Raw genomic sequence first — 14,521 nt, 5'->3', positions numbered from 1 at the left:
TAAGAAAAGTCCAGGATCAGATGGCTTCACAGGTGAATTCTACCAAACATTTTGAAAAGAGTTAACACCAATCCTGTTTAAACTCTTGCAGAAATTTGAAGAGGAGGGAAAATTACCCAACACATTTTATGAAGCCAACATCACCCTAATACCAAAACCAGAAAGAAAAAGACACTATGAGAAAATTATAGACCATTCTCTCTATTGAACATAAGATGTAAAAATTCTCAACAAAATATTTGCAAATCAAATCCAACAGTGTATAAACCTTATATATCATGACCTAGTGCAATTTATTCCTGGTATGCAAGGCTTGCTCAACGTAAGAAAAATCTATTAATGCAATGAACCACATTAACAAACTGAAGGAAAAAAAACCACATGGTCATCTCAATTGATATAGAAAAGGCATTCAACGAAATCCAGCATCCTCCCTTGATAAACACTTCAAAATGTAAGAATAGAAGAAAATGGGGAAGGGTGGGAGGTGTGGGGAGTGGGGCATACGGGAATCCCTTATTTTGTGTGTGTAACATTTTGTGTAATCTAAGTATCTTTAAAGAAATAAAAAATAAATTAAAAAAAAATAAAGTACATTGGGAGTAAAGAATAAGAAAAGAATAGAAGGGAAATTCCTCAATACGATAGAAGGGATATATGAAAAACCTATAGCCAATATCATACGCAATGGGGAAAGGTTGAAAGTTTTCCCTCTAAGATTGGGAATAAGACAAGGATGCCCACTGTCACCACTGTTATTCAACACTGTACTAGAAGTTTTAGATAGAGCAATTAGACAAGGGAAAAAAAAAAGGCATCCAAATAGGAAAAGAGAAAATAAAACTATTTGCAGATGACATGACCCTATATTTAGAAAATTCTGAAATATCTACAATAAAGCTGCTTGAGCTAATAAATGAGTTCAAGCAAAGTTTCAGGATACAAGATCAGCATCAGTAATATTTTTTACACTAGCATTGAACATCCTGAGGAGGAAGTGGGGGATGGGGTGTGTGAAATTCTATTTACAATAGCAACAAAAAGACTCAAATACCTAGGAATTAATTTAACCAAAGAAGTACAGGACCTATATGCAGAAAACTATAAAACAATGCTACATGAAATCAATGAAGACCTAAACAAATGGAAAGGCATTTTGTGTTATGGATTGGAAGACTTAATATTATGAAGATTTCAATCCTAATGATTTATAGATTAAATCAATACCAATCAAAATTCCAACAGCCTACTTTACAGAAATACAAAAGGCAATTACCAAATTCATCTGGAAGGGCAAGTGCACTTGTATAACCAAAAGCATTCCAAAAAAGAAGAGTGACCTGGGAAGAATTTCACTCCCTGAACTTGAAACATATTACAAAGCTACAGTGGTCAAAACAGCATGGTACTGGCATAAAGACAGACATATCCATTAGTGGAACAGAATTTAAAGTCCAGAAATAAGCCCTCACCTCTATTGTCAACTGGTTTTTGACAAACCTACCAAGTCCATGTTAACAGGACCAAACAGTCTCTTCAACACATGGTACTGGGAGAACTGGATATCTATTACCAAAATAATGAAAGAAGACCCCTATCTCACTCCCTATACAAGAATCAATTAAAAATGGACCAAAGAACTAAATATAAAAGCCAAGACTATAAAACTACTAGAAGAAAATGTAGGGAAACATCTTGTAGTAGGTGGTGGTTTCTTGTACCTTACACCTAAAGCATGTGCAACGAAAGATAAAATAAATGAGACCGCCTCAAAATTGAACACTTTTGCACCTCACAAGACCTTGTCAAAAGGGTAAAAGGTAGCTGGCTCAATGGGAGAAAATATTTGGAAATTGCACGTCCGATAAGGGCCTAATATCCATGATATTTAAAGAGATGCAACAAATGAATAAAAAGACAAATGACCCAATTAAAAAATGGTCAAGAGACTTGAATAAACATTTATCCAAAGAAGAAATACAAATGGTCAAAAAACCCCAAAAAACCAAATGAATGAAAAAGTGTTCAACATCACTAATGATTAGGGAAATGCAGATCAGTAATACAATGAGATACAGTTTTACACCTATTAGAATGGCCACTATTAAAAAGACAGAACTACAATTGCTGGAGAGGATGTGGAGAGAAAGGAACACTTATTCACTGCTGGTGGGAATGCAGACTGGTACAGCCACTGTGGAGAACTGTTTGGCAGTTCCTAAAGAAGTTGAATATAGATCTGTCATGTGACCCCTCAATACCACTACATGGTATATACCCAGATCTGAGACAGAGACATGAACAGACATCTGCACACCGATTTTCAGTGGCATTATTCACAAATTGCCAAAAGTTAGAAACCATGCAGGTATCCAAAAACTGATGACTGGATAAACTGTGGTGTATTTACACAATGGAATATTATGCATCTGTAAGAAGAAATGAAGTTGTAAAGCATATGACAACATGGATGAATCTGGAAGATATTATGTTGCATGAAGCAAGAGTGCTACAAAAGGGCAAATAATGTATAACTGAGTTACTATAAACTAAACATATTGTGTAACATGTTATATGATTCCATTTATATAAAATGTAAATATAAATCAATTTATAAAGATGAAATTTGATTAGTGGTTATGTTGGGCTAAGGAAGGCATGCTAAGGGATGTGGAGTTTTTAAAAAAATTTTTGTTTTTAATTTTACTTTTCTTTTAATGAAATAATTCTAAAATTTTTTGTGATGATGAATGCACATTTTGATACTAAAAGTCACTGATTGTATACTTTGGATAGATCATATGGTATGTGAATGTATCTCAATAAAACTGCTTAATAGATAAATAATTGTGCAAGAATAACCAGAAATAAATAGCAGCTATGTACACAGGGGAAACAGATTGAGAGGTGAAGAATTTTCTTGCTAGTTTGCCTGTTCTTTATTATTACTGAAATAGTCAAAGTGCTCTAATAATGACTGAAGTGATAAATGCACAACTATGTGATTATACCAAATACCACTGACTGAACACACTTTGGAGGAACTGTATGCTTTATTAGAATGTATCAATAAAAATTACTTGTTAAAAAGAGGCTTAAGAGTAGTACAGATCATAGTGATAATAATTAATCTGATCATGTTATTTCATAATTTATAATAGGTCCTCCAGAACAATGTAAGGTATTGGTGAAAGGGTGATGTATGGGATTATGTATGTTTGTTTTGTAAGCTCACAATTTCTCTTATTAAAAAAAAAACAAAAACACTTAATCCTTCTCAAAATGTTTTTTGGATTCTTGAGCTTTCCCTTAAAATGTATCCTAGTTCTAACCTTTGGTTTCTTTAGCCTTTATTTTTTAATTCAGTCTTTTGTTTAGATACTTCTTTTTGAAAGGAAAAAAAATTCACCTGATTTTCTTATGGTGGCATTATTTATATATTAATAGACGGAAAACACAAATGGCTCAAAATTACATACAAGTACTAAAAATTCTCAAAATAATATGCTCTTCCATGAGCTTGCACTGAGATTTACTCTTTAAAAATGTTCCTTTTATGAAGGAGTGAAATTTAGGTTATTTAAATTCAGTTTTACTCTTACCACTTATTTAGTAAAGCAATGCAGAGCAGCAGAGCAGAGATAAATCTGTTTAAGCATACTAGAAAAAAAAACACGTGAAACCAGGAGTACAATTCCAACTGTTTACATAATATTTAGAAAGCAGTATGTTTATCAAGCATTGGGACAGAAGAATCACAAGAACTGCATGACAAGCAGTATAAAAAGTATATTCCTTCTCCTTTACATGATACCTTTTTAGTAAGGATACAGGGAACTATGGTATTTATGCAATCATAATATAACATTCTATAACAAGAATCATTAACTCTCTTATGTAATATGCCAGTCAATCCTCACTAATAGTTGGGCCATCTACACAAACTGCCATCCCCACCACTTCCTTTTCCTTTGACTGCCAGCTGCTGCCTGTTAAACATACTCATCTATAAATAAGGGTTTGAAGAAATACCACTACTTTTGGAAGACGTGTAACATTTGTTTCTTGTGCTTAATTCCTTTCCTGGCCTGAACATAAACATTTTACTATATTTCTTCAAACATGGAAATCCTGCCTTTTATGCATATTTTCTTCAGGATGCAAACAAGAACTCAAATAATCATTTCAAAGAAAAGGATAAAAGCTTAATTATAGAAAGTAAGAACAACATATAACAGACTGAGTGGGTCTTCTTCAAGACCTTGGGCAAATCATTTAACCACTGTTCCCTCATTTGAATAAAAAAGGTAACTGGCTTAGTGGTCCTTCATAAATTGGTAATCAATAACATGTGTGAAGTATGATAGTGAGACAAAACTAAAATGAAGGGTGCCTATTAGAAAAGAGGAAAGCAAACTGGGAAAGGGTGCGATTAGATAACGATGACCTTAAAAACAAATCTATGTCCAATAAAGTAGGCAACCGAAAATCATTATAGCACGGGACAGGTAGAAGGATGCAGTTATTTTGGCTATAGCATATAAACAGATTTGGATTTACCTTGACATTTGACTGTGCTGAAGACTTAGATCAGCAATCTGGAGAAAACAGGAAGGGGAAAAAATCATGTTTTTAACAGCAGGAATAAGCAGTTTTTATCATGGAAGAGAGAAATGCAATATAAAAATGAGGAAAGTGAGAAAAAATTTGTGCCAGCACTTTGTCTAGAGACATTTAAAAACAGGATTGTTTTGAATATTTAGAATGATCAAGGTAGATTGAAGAATTTTATGTATTTAAATTTCAAGATTTTAAAAAAGACACTTTAAAAGCAGACACACATTTCAACATTTCAACCTGCTCCCTGGAGGTATGTCAAACACACTCATACTAAGAAAATAAAAATTAAAATAAATTATTTATGTAATGTATATTGCAACACATAAACCACATCCTTTAGTTAAATATCAATACTTAACTGTATTTCTCAAATTTAGTAACATACGTAACTTTCTATAATGCAAAATAAAAGACAATCTTGATTTAATAGATATTTCTGTTAACGAAAATTTTGTTTCATATTCTTTTCAAAAGAGACAAGTAGCAAGCTAGAAAACAAAGTGAATTAATTTTTGTTTGGTTTCCAAAGAGAGGACAACTTTTAGGGTAGGTCTGAAAAGTATTTTAGCCAAAGTTGACAAGAGAACAATGGTTTTGAAACTCTATGCCAGGATAATCCAACTGGGGAGTGAGAAAGGAAAAAGGAACCAGGAAAAAAAATATGTTGAGGCAAATCCTTCACCACTGATTTGAGAAGAATCTGAAAGACTGAGCTTTTAGTTTTTGTCTAGAGAATGTCTACTATATAGTTAAGATGAGGAAGAAAGAAAACATTTAAAACAGGTAGTTCATTTTATCCTTCTAAAAGTCACCCGACTGGGTTACTAAAAATTATCTTGAATATCATTTTAGTCATGGATGCCACACACATATAAAGTTACCAAAGAAATAATAAACTCACCTGGTGATTTTTTTTTGCATTGTGTACAACTTTTACCTTTGGAAGAACTTCTTTCACATGATATATACCTTATTTTAACACTAAAAGAAATTGAAAGAGCTCCAGCCCAGGAATTAGGCATTTTAAGTTCTAGCTAGAATTCTACTTAAAATGAGCTTTCTGTCTTCAACTGCCTCATTTTAATGTTAAAGACAGAAATGGGGGAGTGGATGTGGCTCCGGTTTCTGGGCACTTGCCTCCCATGTGGGAGGTTCTGGGTTTGGTTCCTGGTGCCTCCTGGAGAGAGTGAGCAGACAAATCAGAGAACCATCTGGGGGAGAGGGGGGATAAATAAGCAAAAAATAAATAAAATAAATCTTAAAAAATAGGGGGATTCCCACTTAAAAAAAAAAAAAAAAGGGAGTTAGAGCTTTTCTAGGAAGAACACTATTATACTAAGTCCTCCTTCTCCTCTGTAAATTGTCCAGGTTTTTTGGCATCATATTATATGCTCACATTACTTCTCTTCACACAACTAGATATAACTCTTTCCTCTCCTTGCCCCATCTGAAAAGGAAATTGATGCTACATTCTGTTAAAAAAAAAATACTGGGCATATCTAACACCTAAATATGGCATTTAAAGAAAAAAAAACAGTAAAACCTGAGGAAGCCTTATTAAAAAGTTAAAACCATATCATATAGGCAGAATTTTCATTAGTATCTTAAAGTCTAAATATAAAAACATAGACAATTCAACTGGCAAGTCATTGAAATTTTATAATTCCTCATTCTAGATGAGAACACATGCAATTCTTTACATTTATTGAGGATTAACTTTTCTACCCTTTTGTATTAGTTCCTGGATTTTGGAAATGAAAGGATTGGCCAGGGTTTACACAGAGGAAGACAACAAAAGGAGAAACTCTAAATGTGTAAGTAAACAAATTGAAAAGTATTTGAGAGGAAATGTGAATTTCTTCCATTCATCTGTCTTCCTATCTATTGATATTTCTTTTCTACATAGAAGTCTACAAGGTGATCTGCTTAAAAACTGTTGGATGGCTTCCCTGGGTACTTGTAATAAAATCAAATGTCCTCACAGGTTTTTCAAGGCCTTGCACGATCAAGCCTTTGCTTACCCATTTAATCTTTTCTTGATACTCTCAACTTTCATCACTATGGTTCATCTCCTGCATCAACTTTTCAGTTCCTTGAAAGTCTGAAACTATTTCAACATCAGGGATTCATGGACAATTTGCTACCTTTCTTTTAGAACTTTATTTTTGTGGTACGCCCGGGGATTGAACCCAGGACCTTGTATGTGGGAAGCCAACACTCAACCACTGAGCCACACTGGCTCCCTTGCTACCTTTCTTGACTTCTCCCTATTCTGTTCTCAAATGTCACTTTTTCAGAGGCACCTTCTGATCCCCATTCTATATTAGGTTATTATTCTTTTTCTCATAGCCCCAGTTCCTTGCCTTCATAGATGAAAACTGTGACACTGGCCATGTACCTGTGAGCTTACTTGTTAATGCCATTGTCTTCACTAGACTCGAGCTCAGCGATCACATGTATTTTGTTTGGCAGTATATAGGCAGCACCTGATCAATAATTTATTAACTAAAAGAAAGTAAAGAAAACAAGAACTTGTCATTATATCTAAAGATCTGAGAATACTAGGTATAATTAAAAAAAATTTTGTTAACTTTGAAACAGGATTCAAAACTATAATTCAAAATTATACAGAATTTATGGCTTGAATCTCTGTAAATTGGATAACTAACAAATCATGTTTCTATTTATATTGGAGTCTATGCATTAAAAAAAACCCCTAAAATTCCTAAGAAAGGAAGTTTAATCAACAGACCATTAAGTTGAGGACAATTACCACATGTATAACCTAATTTGTTAACTGTAGATATGTTTTACCTGTTTAATGCCCATTCCCTGCAACATTTGTTAATTTCCTGATGATAAAGCTGTAATAGCTCAAACCATAAGTATTCCCTGTCAAGGCTGGAATTAAAGGTGTCATTTAGATGGTAGCCAAAAAGACAAAAACAAGTGTTGAAATTCTTCCTAAATGATTAATTTGGGAAATATTTTAGACAGCTTATTAATCATAAATTATTTTGAGGTAATTTAAATTTTGTTTTGGCAAAAAGTGAACATTCTCTCATATTTGAGAGTTTCTTTTCAGATGATGTAATATGCCTCATGAAATGTGTGTTATTGGGAAGCATTTATAACCTTGACACATTCATTGAAATTGATTTGGGCCTTTAAAATAAGTGTTTGCTCCTTTAGCCCCAAGTAAAACAGTGTCCCTAAGTGATTAGGTATCAATGAATACCATAACAACATCACAAGGGTAGCAATTTTTCCTTTCAAGGGGCTTGCCTTGCCTTTTTAGTCAGGGTGGTCAATTGCAGTTGCTGCAGACCTTCAACTAGTGGAGACTTTCCTCTCTCAAACCTGAAAGTAGAACACCCAGTGTCTAGGATATTCAGATGGCAAGAACCCAAGATTCCTCCCTTTTCCACCTTCAGCACCAAAATCAAGGATACTAGCATATGCTCTGCTAACCATGTCCACATTCTCCAAGGCTTAGTGAAGGCGAATGCTGGCAGTAATGATGGCTGTAAGCCGCTGAATATTGATTTTTCCTGTATTACTTCTCATTACTTTCCAGTGCCATCACGAGTACAAGGAGAACTTCAGACTTACACAGAACACGGAGCTAGCGCAATCCTTCCTAGGTAGGAAGCCTAAAACAATGAGTTACATACATGTAGGTTAAAGATATATTGTTATAGCTGGTTAATAAGCAAATGAGTTTATGCATATAACACAAATATTCCAAAATGGGGAGAAGGCAGGGTAGTAAACAGTGATACAAAAATACTGTTAGAGCAAGCTGATTTCCTATTTTCTGGAAATATTCACAGTAGCATTCAGCAATTTCTTAAGCCATAAGAAATAACTGGTATCTAAATTAACAAGAGAAAATAGTTTGTAAGTTAGTGGTAAATATTTCTCAGAGTTGCTCCTGTTAATTATTAATTTCTTAGAAATTTGGTGATGAGAATTCTTTGAAACCAATTTGCAGCAAGATGACATACGAAAGAAAAAATGGGAAATATATAATTAGTTCTACTGAACTAATATTTGTTGTTATAAATAATATATAATACTGTATTATATTTTTGCATATAAAATGAACATTTCATGATTATTTCCCGGCAAGGGTGGTTTGAGGACAGGTGCTGGTCTATGATAAAAATTTTTACCATTCTTTGGCATGGCAAAATGAGAAAAGCAAAGGATAAACATACAGTGAATTTAATACATTTAATTTAAAGGGCTGCTTTCTATTCTGAGATTATGCTCTTCCTACTTAAAATATATTTTCTTGGGGAGCGGATGTAGCTCAAGTGGTTGAATGCCTGCTGCCTGTGTATGATGTCCTGGGATTGATCCCTGGTACCTCCTTAGAACAACAAAAAAAGTATTTTCTTTGTAAAAATAACCAAAAACAAACAAATCAATGATGATAGGCATTAGGTTTTATTTTTGTGAAGTGATTTTACTGGGCAAAACCTAAAATTGGTAGCCTTTTATTTATTTTGAAATTTAACTGGTCCCTTGAAGTCAAAATTTTAGAACTACTGGGCTTTGGAATTAGACATAAATGCATTGAAACACAGCATTTTGTAGTTGTGCAGTGTTAGGCAAATTATTTCTCCTATTTTCTCATCTGTAAACTTTGAAGAGCTCCCAGGAGGATTAAATGAGACAAGATTTAAATTCCTAGCGTACTTAATGCAAGAAAATAAGTTGTCTTACTTGGAAGAGGCATGTTTTTGATATTATCTTTTGGGCCCTAAAAACTAATCAAATCCCGATACCCTTTTCCCTCTTGATGAGAACAGTCCTCACTTCCTCATGACTAATCCCTCCACACTTATTCTGGAGGATTCCACTATCTCTAGCATCTTCAGTGACCCACCTAATCAGTTATCCCTACTCTTTCTTGTATCTTCCAGCCTTTCCCACCCTACTGGTTTTTTCCCTTCTGTGCATAAACATATTCAAGATTCTTTTCTTAAAAAAAAAAAAGTATGTGTGCATCTATATCTAGATTCTAACTACCATCTGAGTGTCCTTGAAAATCAAACTTCTTTACTTCTCACCGATATTCCCCCATAAGGCCCCAAATGAATTATGATCTAACATTAACTTATCTATTTAGAATCACTGATAGTCTCTTAAAATGTTGAAGTGCAATAGGTATTTTTTCACTCTTCAGATTACATAATGACTACCCATTCCCTTCTTCTTGAAACTAATCTCCAAACTTGGGCTCTCTGACAATCTCTTCAAAGGTCCTTATTTTTCCCACAGATTATCCTTCTGTCTTCGTTTTTATCTCACCCATACCCAAGGCTTTAACTATCAATTATATGCTGAGGCCCAAATCTAAATCTCTAGAACAGACCTCTTACCTTAAGCTCTAGAACTGGAATATCTCTTTTCATTCCTCTCATTTAATCAATACATTTCTCTCCATCTCCCAGCCATATCTGCTCAACCACTTTTCATTTAAAATTATAAACCACTCACTAATATTTATACCATACCCCTCAAATCTATACTCCAATACTATAGCAAGGTGGTATCACTCTATTTCAATGGCACTTATAAGCCTTCTTGCATTAAGTCTAAATTCCTTAACATGCCATACATAATTTTTCCCACGCTTTCCTTTTCCTGGTCTCTAGACTTATTTCTGAGCAAGTCCCCCATTCATTCATTCTACTGAAGATGCTGTTCCTCAATATAAGAGACATATGCTTTTTTGCTTCTATGTGTTCGCATATACTGTTCCTTCTCTTTTTGTATAATCCTCACTAATTCACAAACCCCAAACACATAACTAAGACATTAACTTTTATAGGTTTTTGTCTAAGTTGCTGTTTAAGTTTTACTTCTTTTTCTTAGGAAAAAGTTTACCCTTACCCATGCTGACTGATTTAGATAACCTCTTTGGTGTAACTTATATTTTTTTGTTTTTGCATATGCACGTATTATGTCATGATGCAAAAAGTCTTCTTATGGAATCCGACAAAAAAAAATGAAAGCCACTACCCTAGGGGTTTATCAGAATGTCTTCTGTGTGTTACCAAAGACCTCTTTACTATTGCCTTTACTGCCCTAAATCTTTACTTAATAAAAGCAACACTGTGCTCTGTCTAAACAAAATATAAGCTATAGTGCTTCACATATAAACTTGCCAACACAAGTTACTAAATAGCATTTTCTTTGGTGTGCAGAGAATACTTTTTACTTGAGGGGGAGGATGGCAGAGCCAGAGTGAAAAATTATCAGTACACAAAGCAAGATACTCATCAGAAACAAAATATCAAGTCTACCATCTGCATAGTCGTCAGATGGCACTTTTGAGAAAAGATTACATGAATGATTTCAATTTATTTTAATTTTCAAAATATGCTGAAGAAAAATCTATATCCAGGAGCCAAACAAATTTACTGAAACTGAGAAACTTACAAAGTCTTCTCTTGTGATCAGATTTACTAGGATTGGAGCAGAGACTTGCCTACACCAAGTTTTAATAAATTATTCCAATTTCCTCCCTTCTTCATTCTAACCCACATTAAACATGTACTTATTTTCTTAATACTATTCTTTTAATATGACTACATCCTCAAAATAAATCTTACTCTATTCTTGCCATAATGAAAAGTATTTCTTTAGCTGTATGTATTTTTAAGTGTAAAGACCTCTAAAATTGATGGCTAATTCCAGTATCACCTTCGTAGACATTGTATGAGAAGCTTCATGCGGATGGGAACTGAAAATTTGTAACTAAAATATTAACTGCCTGCTTCCTAATGAGTTTCCAATAGACCTTGATCCAACAATATAACATAAGCTACATGCTTTTATACTTTTAAACACAATCAATTTTATGGATATTGCAAAAGGGGGGAAAAAGGCAGGAAAGGGGAAAAATGTATCCAACTGTAATCACATTTGATCTAAATTCTCCTTGACTTTGTGTTACTTTGTGATTTAGCAGTTTCAATTCCTCCAACTGCAAAATGATACATATCCAATGCCTACATCACAAAGACCATGTGTGATTATTGAGCCAATGCCTATGACACAAGTTGAAACTCTATACAAAACACTCTACAAATACAAAACACATTCTCAACAAATCTGTACAATATGGTTTTCAAATAAGAAAATGTTTAAAGATAGTCCACAAATAACTATATTAATGAAATGTATACTGTACTGTTTCTTTTCATCAATATTTACAATGGGTGAGATAAACATTTATCAAATAACGAGATATATAATAAGCATCAGGTTAAATTAGTTGTCTGAATTCATACAACTTTTAAGTGGGAAAGCAAAGCACACAGGTTTAATTTAAAGACTACATTCTGTTCACCCTTCCACGATTTAAAACCCTCACTGGTTTTACTATGTCTGCTCTTTCTCACCTTCTCTCAATGAGGCCTATCCTAACCATCCTATATAATAAGTCAACATGCCTCCTTGAATTCCCCTTATCCTTCTCTACTTCCTCTTTTATTTCAAACTATTTACTATTCTCTAACAATGGATATTTCATTTATTGTGCATCTTGTCTATGGTTTCCTGCTAGGCAACAGCTCTAGGAAGGTAGGTTTAGGTGGGTTTTGCTGGCTTTGTTCACTAATGTGCCCCACTGTGGTACAGAATAGTAACTGGTACAATGGCACATTTTTCATTTTCCACTTTTCTTTAGCTGAATACAAGTTTAACCATTCTCACTTTTAACCCTTGGGAAAACAAGCCCTCTCTCTAAACTTTACATTTGAATACTTACACTTAGTCTGAAATTCTATTTTTTAAAAACAGGGTTTCAAGTAATATTAAAAAATTCTAACCAGAAAAAAGTGATGATAAAAACATGTAGAACTGTGAAGCATGTAGGATGCAGAGTTTTATCAATAATCAATACTTGAAGAACACTTGTTCACACTTTCTATGACGCTTTAGAGGCAGAACGTGAAGCACAGATGAAACATAGGAACCAGACCAAAACAGTGGTTTGTTTGCAAACATTATGGATTTCAAAAACCAAATTAACACCACCATCATGTTGGAATGACAGTGTTGTCAAATTTTAATTTGCAATAAGGGAATATAAAAAACTAAATATAATCACTATCACTATAATTTCATCAGAACACAACGTTTAAAAAAAGGCATATGAATGGTCAAATAAATGAAAGTACTCTTAACTGTACAAGTCATGGGGGAGCTGCAAATTAAAACTAAACTGACGAGAGTGGATGTGGCTCAAGTGGTTGAGCACCTCTTCCCATGTAAGAAGTCCCTGGTTTTATCCCTGGTACCTCCTCAAAAAAGCAACTGTATATTGATGTACCATTTCACATTCCTCAGACTGATAAAACTTAGAAAGTATGAAGTATTTCAAGCATAAAAAAACCGGCCCTGTCAATCAACATCTATTACTGGTACAAGCACTTCGGAGAAAACTGGCAGTTAGTTAAAAAAAAAAATTGAAGATGCTCACACCCTGTGGCCTAGCAATCTCTTATTAGATTTATACCTCAGGGGCATTTGTTGGCATTCGTTAGTAAGGAGGGCTTTTTAGTTATAATGAATGGGGGTCACTACCGAACAGAGGCCAGGCAGTCTTACATAAAGATATGCTACCCTATGTCCCATGACTTTTGAATGTGCTACTGGCCATTTATGCGGGGGAGAGGTGTGTGACCAAGGTCATAATTATAAATAGGACTTAAAATAGTTTTATATTGTTTTAACATAGATAAAGAGTTTGAAGACTGAGACTAGTGTGTAAAGAGGAAAGACTGAATTGCCAATCCAACATACCTGTCTCAATCTGCATTAATAACTGTTGTATTCACAATTCAGAGACAGCACCCATTTGTACAAAAGTACATGACTACTGTTTCTTTTAACAGTGCTTCTTAAGCTTTAATGTGCACACAAGTCACTTAGGACTGCTGCTAAAGCAAGCTACAGAAAGATGCAAACATTATAATTAGCTTTATTTCTCATTTCACCTGGAATGGCAAAAGCGCTTGGACAGAGAGACAGGTGTTCTGGAAAAACAAAAGGAAAGGATTCAGGACTAGAAGTCAAAAGGCCCAGGTAAAAGTCAGGTCTGTTTAATCACATAACTTGAGGCAATTAACTTCTCTATGTGGGCTTCATCTATTTCAACTGTAAAAAACAAAAAAAACATAAAACTGCTTTTACTTTAACAAGGCTTGATTTCAAAGGCAAATAGAGCAATGTGTGTGAGAAACTGTTAACAGGGCAGGAAAGGTAGAAGTATTAGCCCTATGTTACAGATGGAGAAACTGACTCATTTGTGGGACAGTTTGCCTAGAGTTGTAGGAATTCAGTGACAACTTGGAGCAGACACTAAATGCCTAGCTCTTCTGTGTTCATTCAGCTACTAAAACATTATTTTGCAGAGATGCTCTATGGTAATTCTGTTTGTCACAGGAAATAGAAAGTTCTTTGTCAGCTGTCATTTCACACAAATTTCAAAACTGGCAAAGATACTTAAGGAAACAAGTCATTTGAGGTACTGCACACCAGGGTACAAAAAAGCACAAATTCCTGGCCTGCTAAAATTCAAATCCTATCTTTGCAAATTAACCTTATTAACAGTAGAGTAAGAGGAGAAGCTGAAATAAGGGTGAGAATGCTGTTTCCTTTTAGATCTCAAAATAGCAATTTCTAAAACAGGGATCTTCTTTCTCTTAAAAATTGAATACGGTTACCTCCACTGTACTTCTTTAAGTAATGTCACTAGTTGTACTCCCAAAATAAAAAATATAACAAGGAAAGTTGGGCAGTACCAAATTAGAACACTGGCATCTATAATTATCAAAAAATATTGGCTTTGATTAAATATTACAAATATCACCCGAGTCCA

The 14,521-nt window shown here is 34.1% G+C and overlaps 1 protein-coding gene across 4 annotated transcripts in view; it reads right to left on the bottom strand.

Annotated features, from left to right (window-relative positions):
- ABHD17B (abhydrolase domain containing 17B, depalmitoylase) overlaps positions 1-14,521 on the bottom strand; it is a 59,291-nt gene that overhangs the window by 43,043 nt on the left and 1,727 nt on the right. Inside the window, exon 2 of one of the 4 annotated variants that reach the window (XM_004464942.5) lies at positions 4,561-4,598. The exons of 2 other annotated variants lie outside the window; for them this stretch is intronic. The gene's annotated coding sequence lies outside the window, so the exon portion shown is untranslated. Of the gene's footprint in view, positions 1-4,560; positions 4,599-7,018; positions 7,070-14,521 lie in introns of those variants that run through there. One more of the 4 variants, XM_058301672.2, reaches the window with a different exon arrangement.

Source organism: Dasypus novemcinctus, chromosome 8 (assembly GCF_030445035.2).
Source record: "Dasypus novemcinctus isolate mDasNov1 chromosome 8, mDasNov1.1.hap2, whole genome shotgun sequence".
Lineage (NCBI taxonomy): Eukaryota > Metazoa > Chordata > Mammalia > Cingulata > Dasypodidae > Dasypus > Dasypus novemcinctus.
The sequence above is the reverse complement of the archived record's forward strand: the minus strand, read 5'-3'. Positions and strand labels throughout refer to the sequence as shown.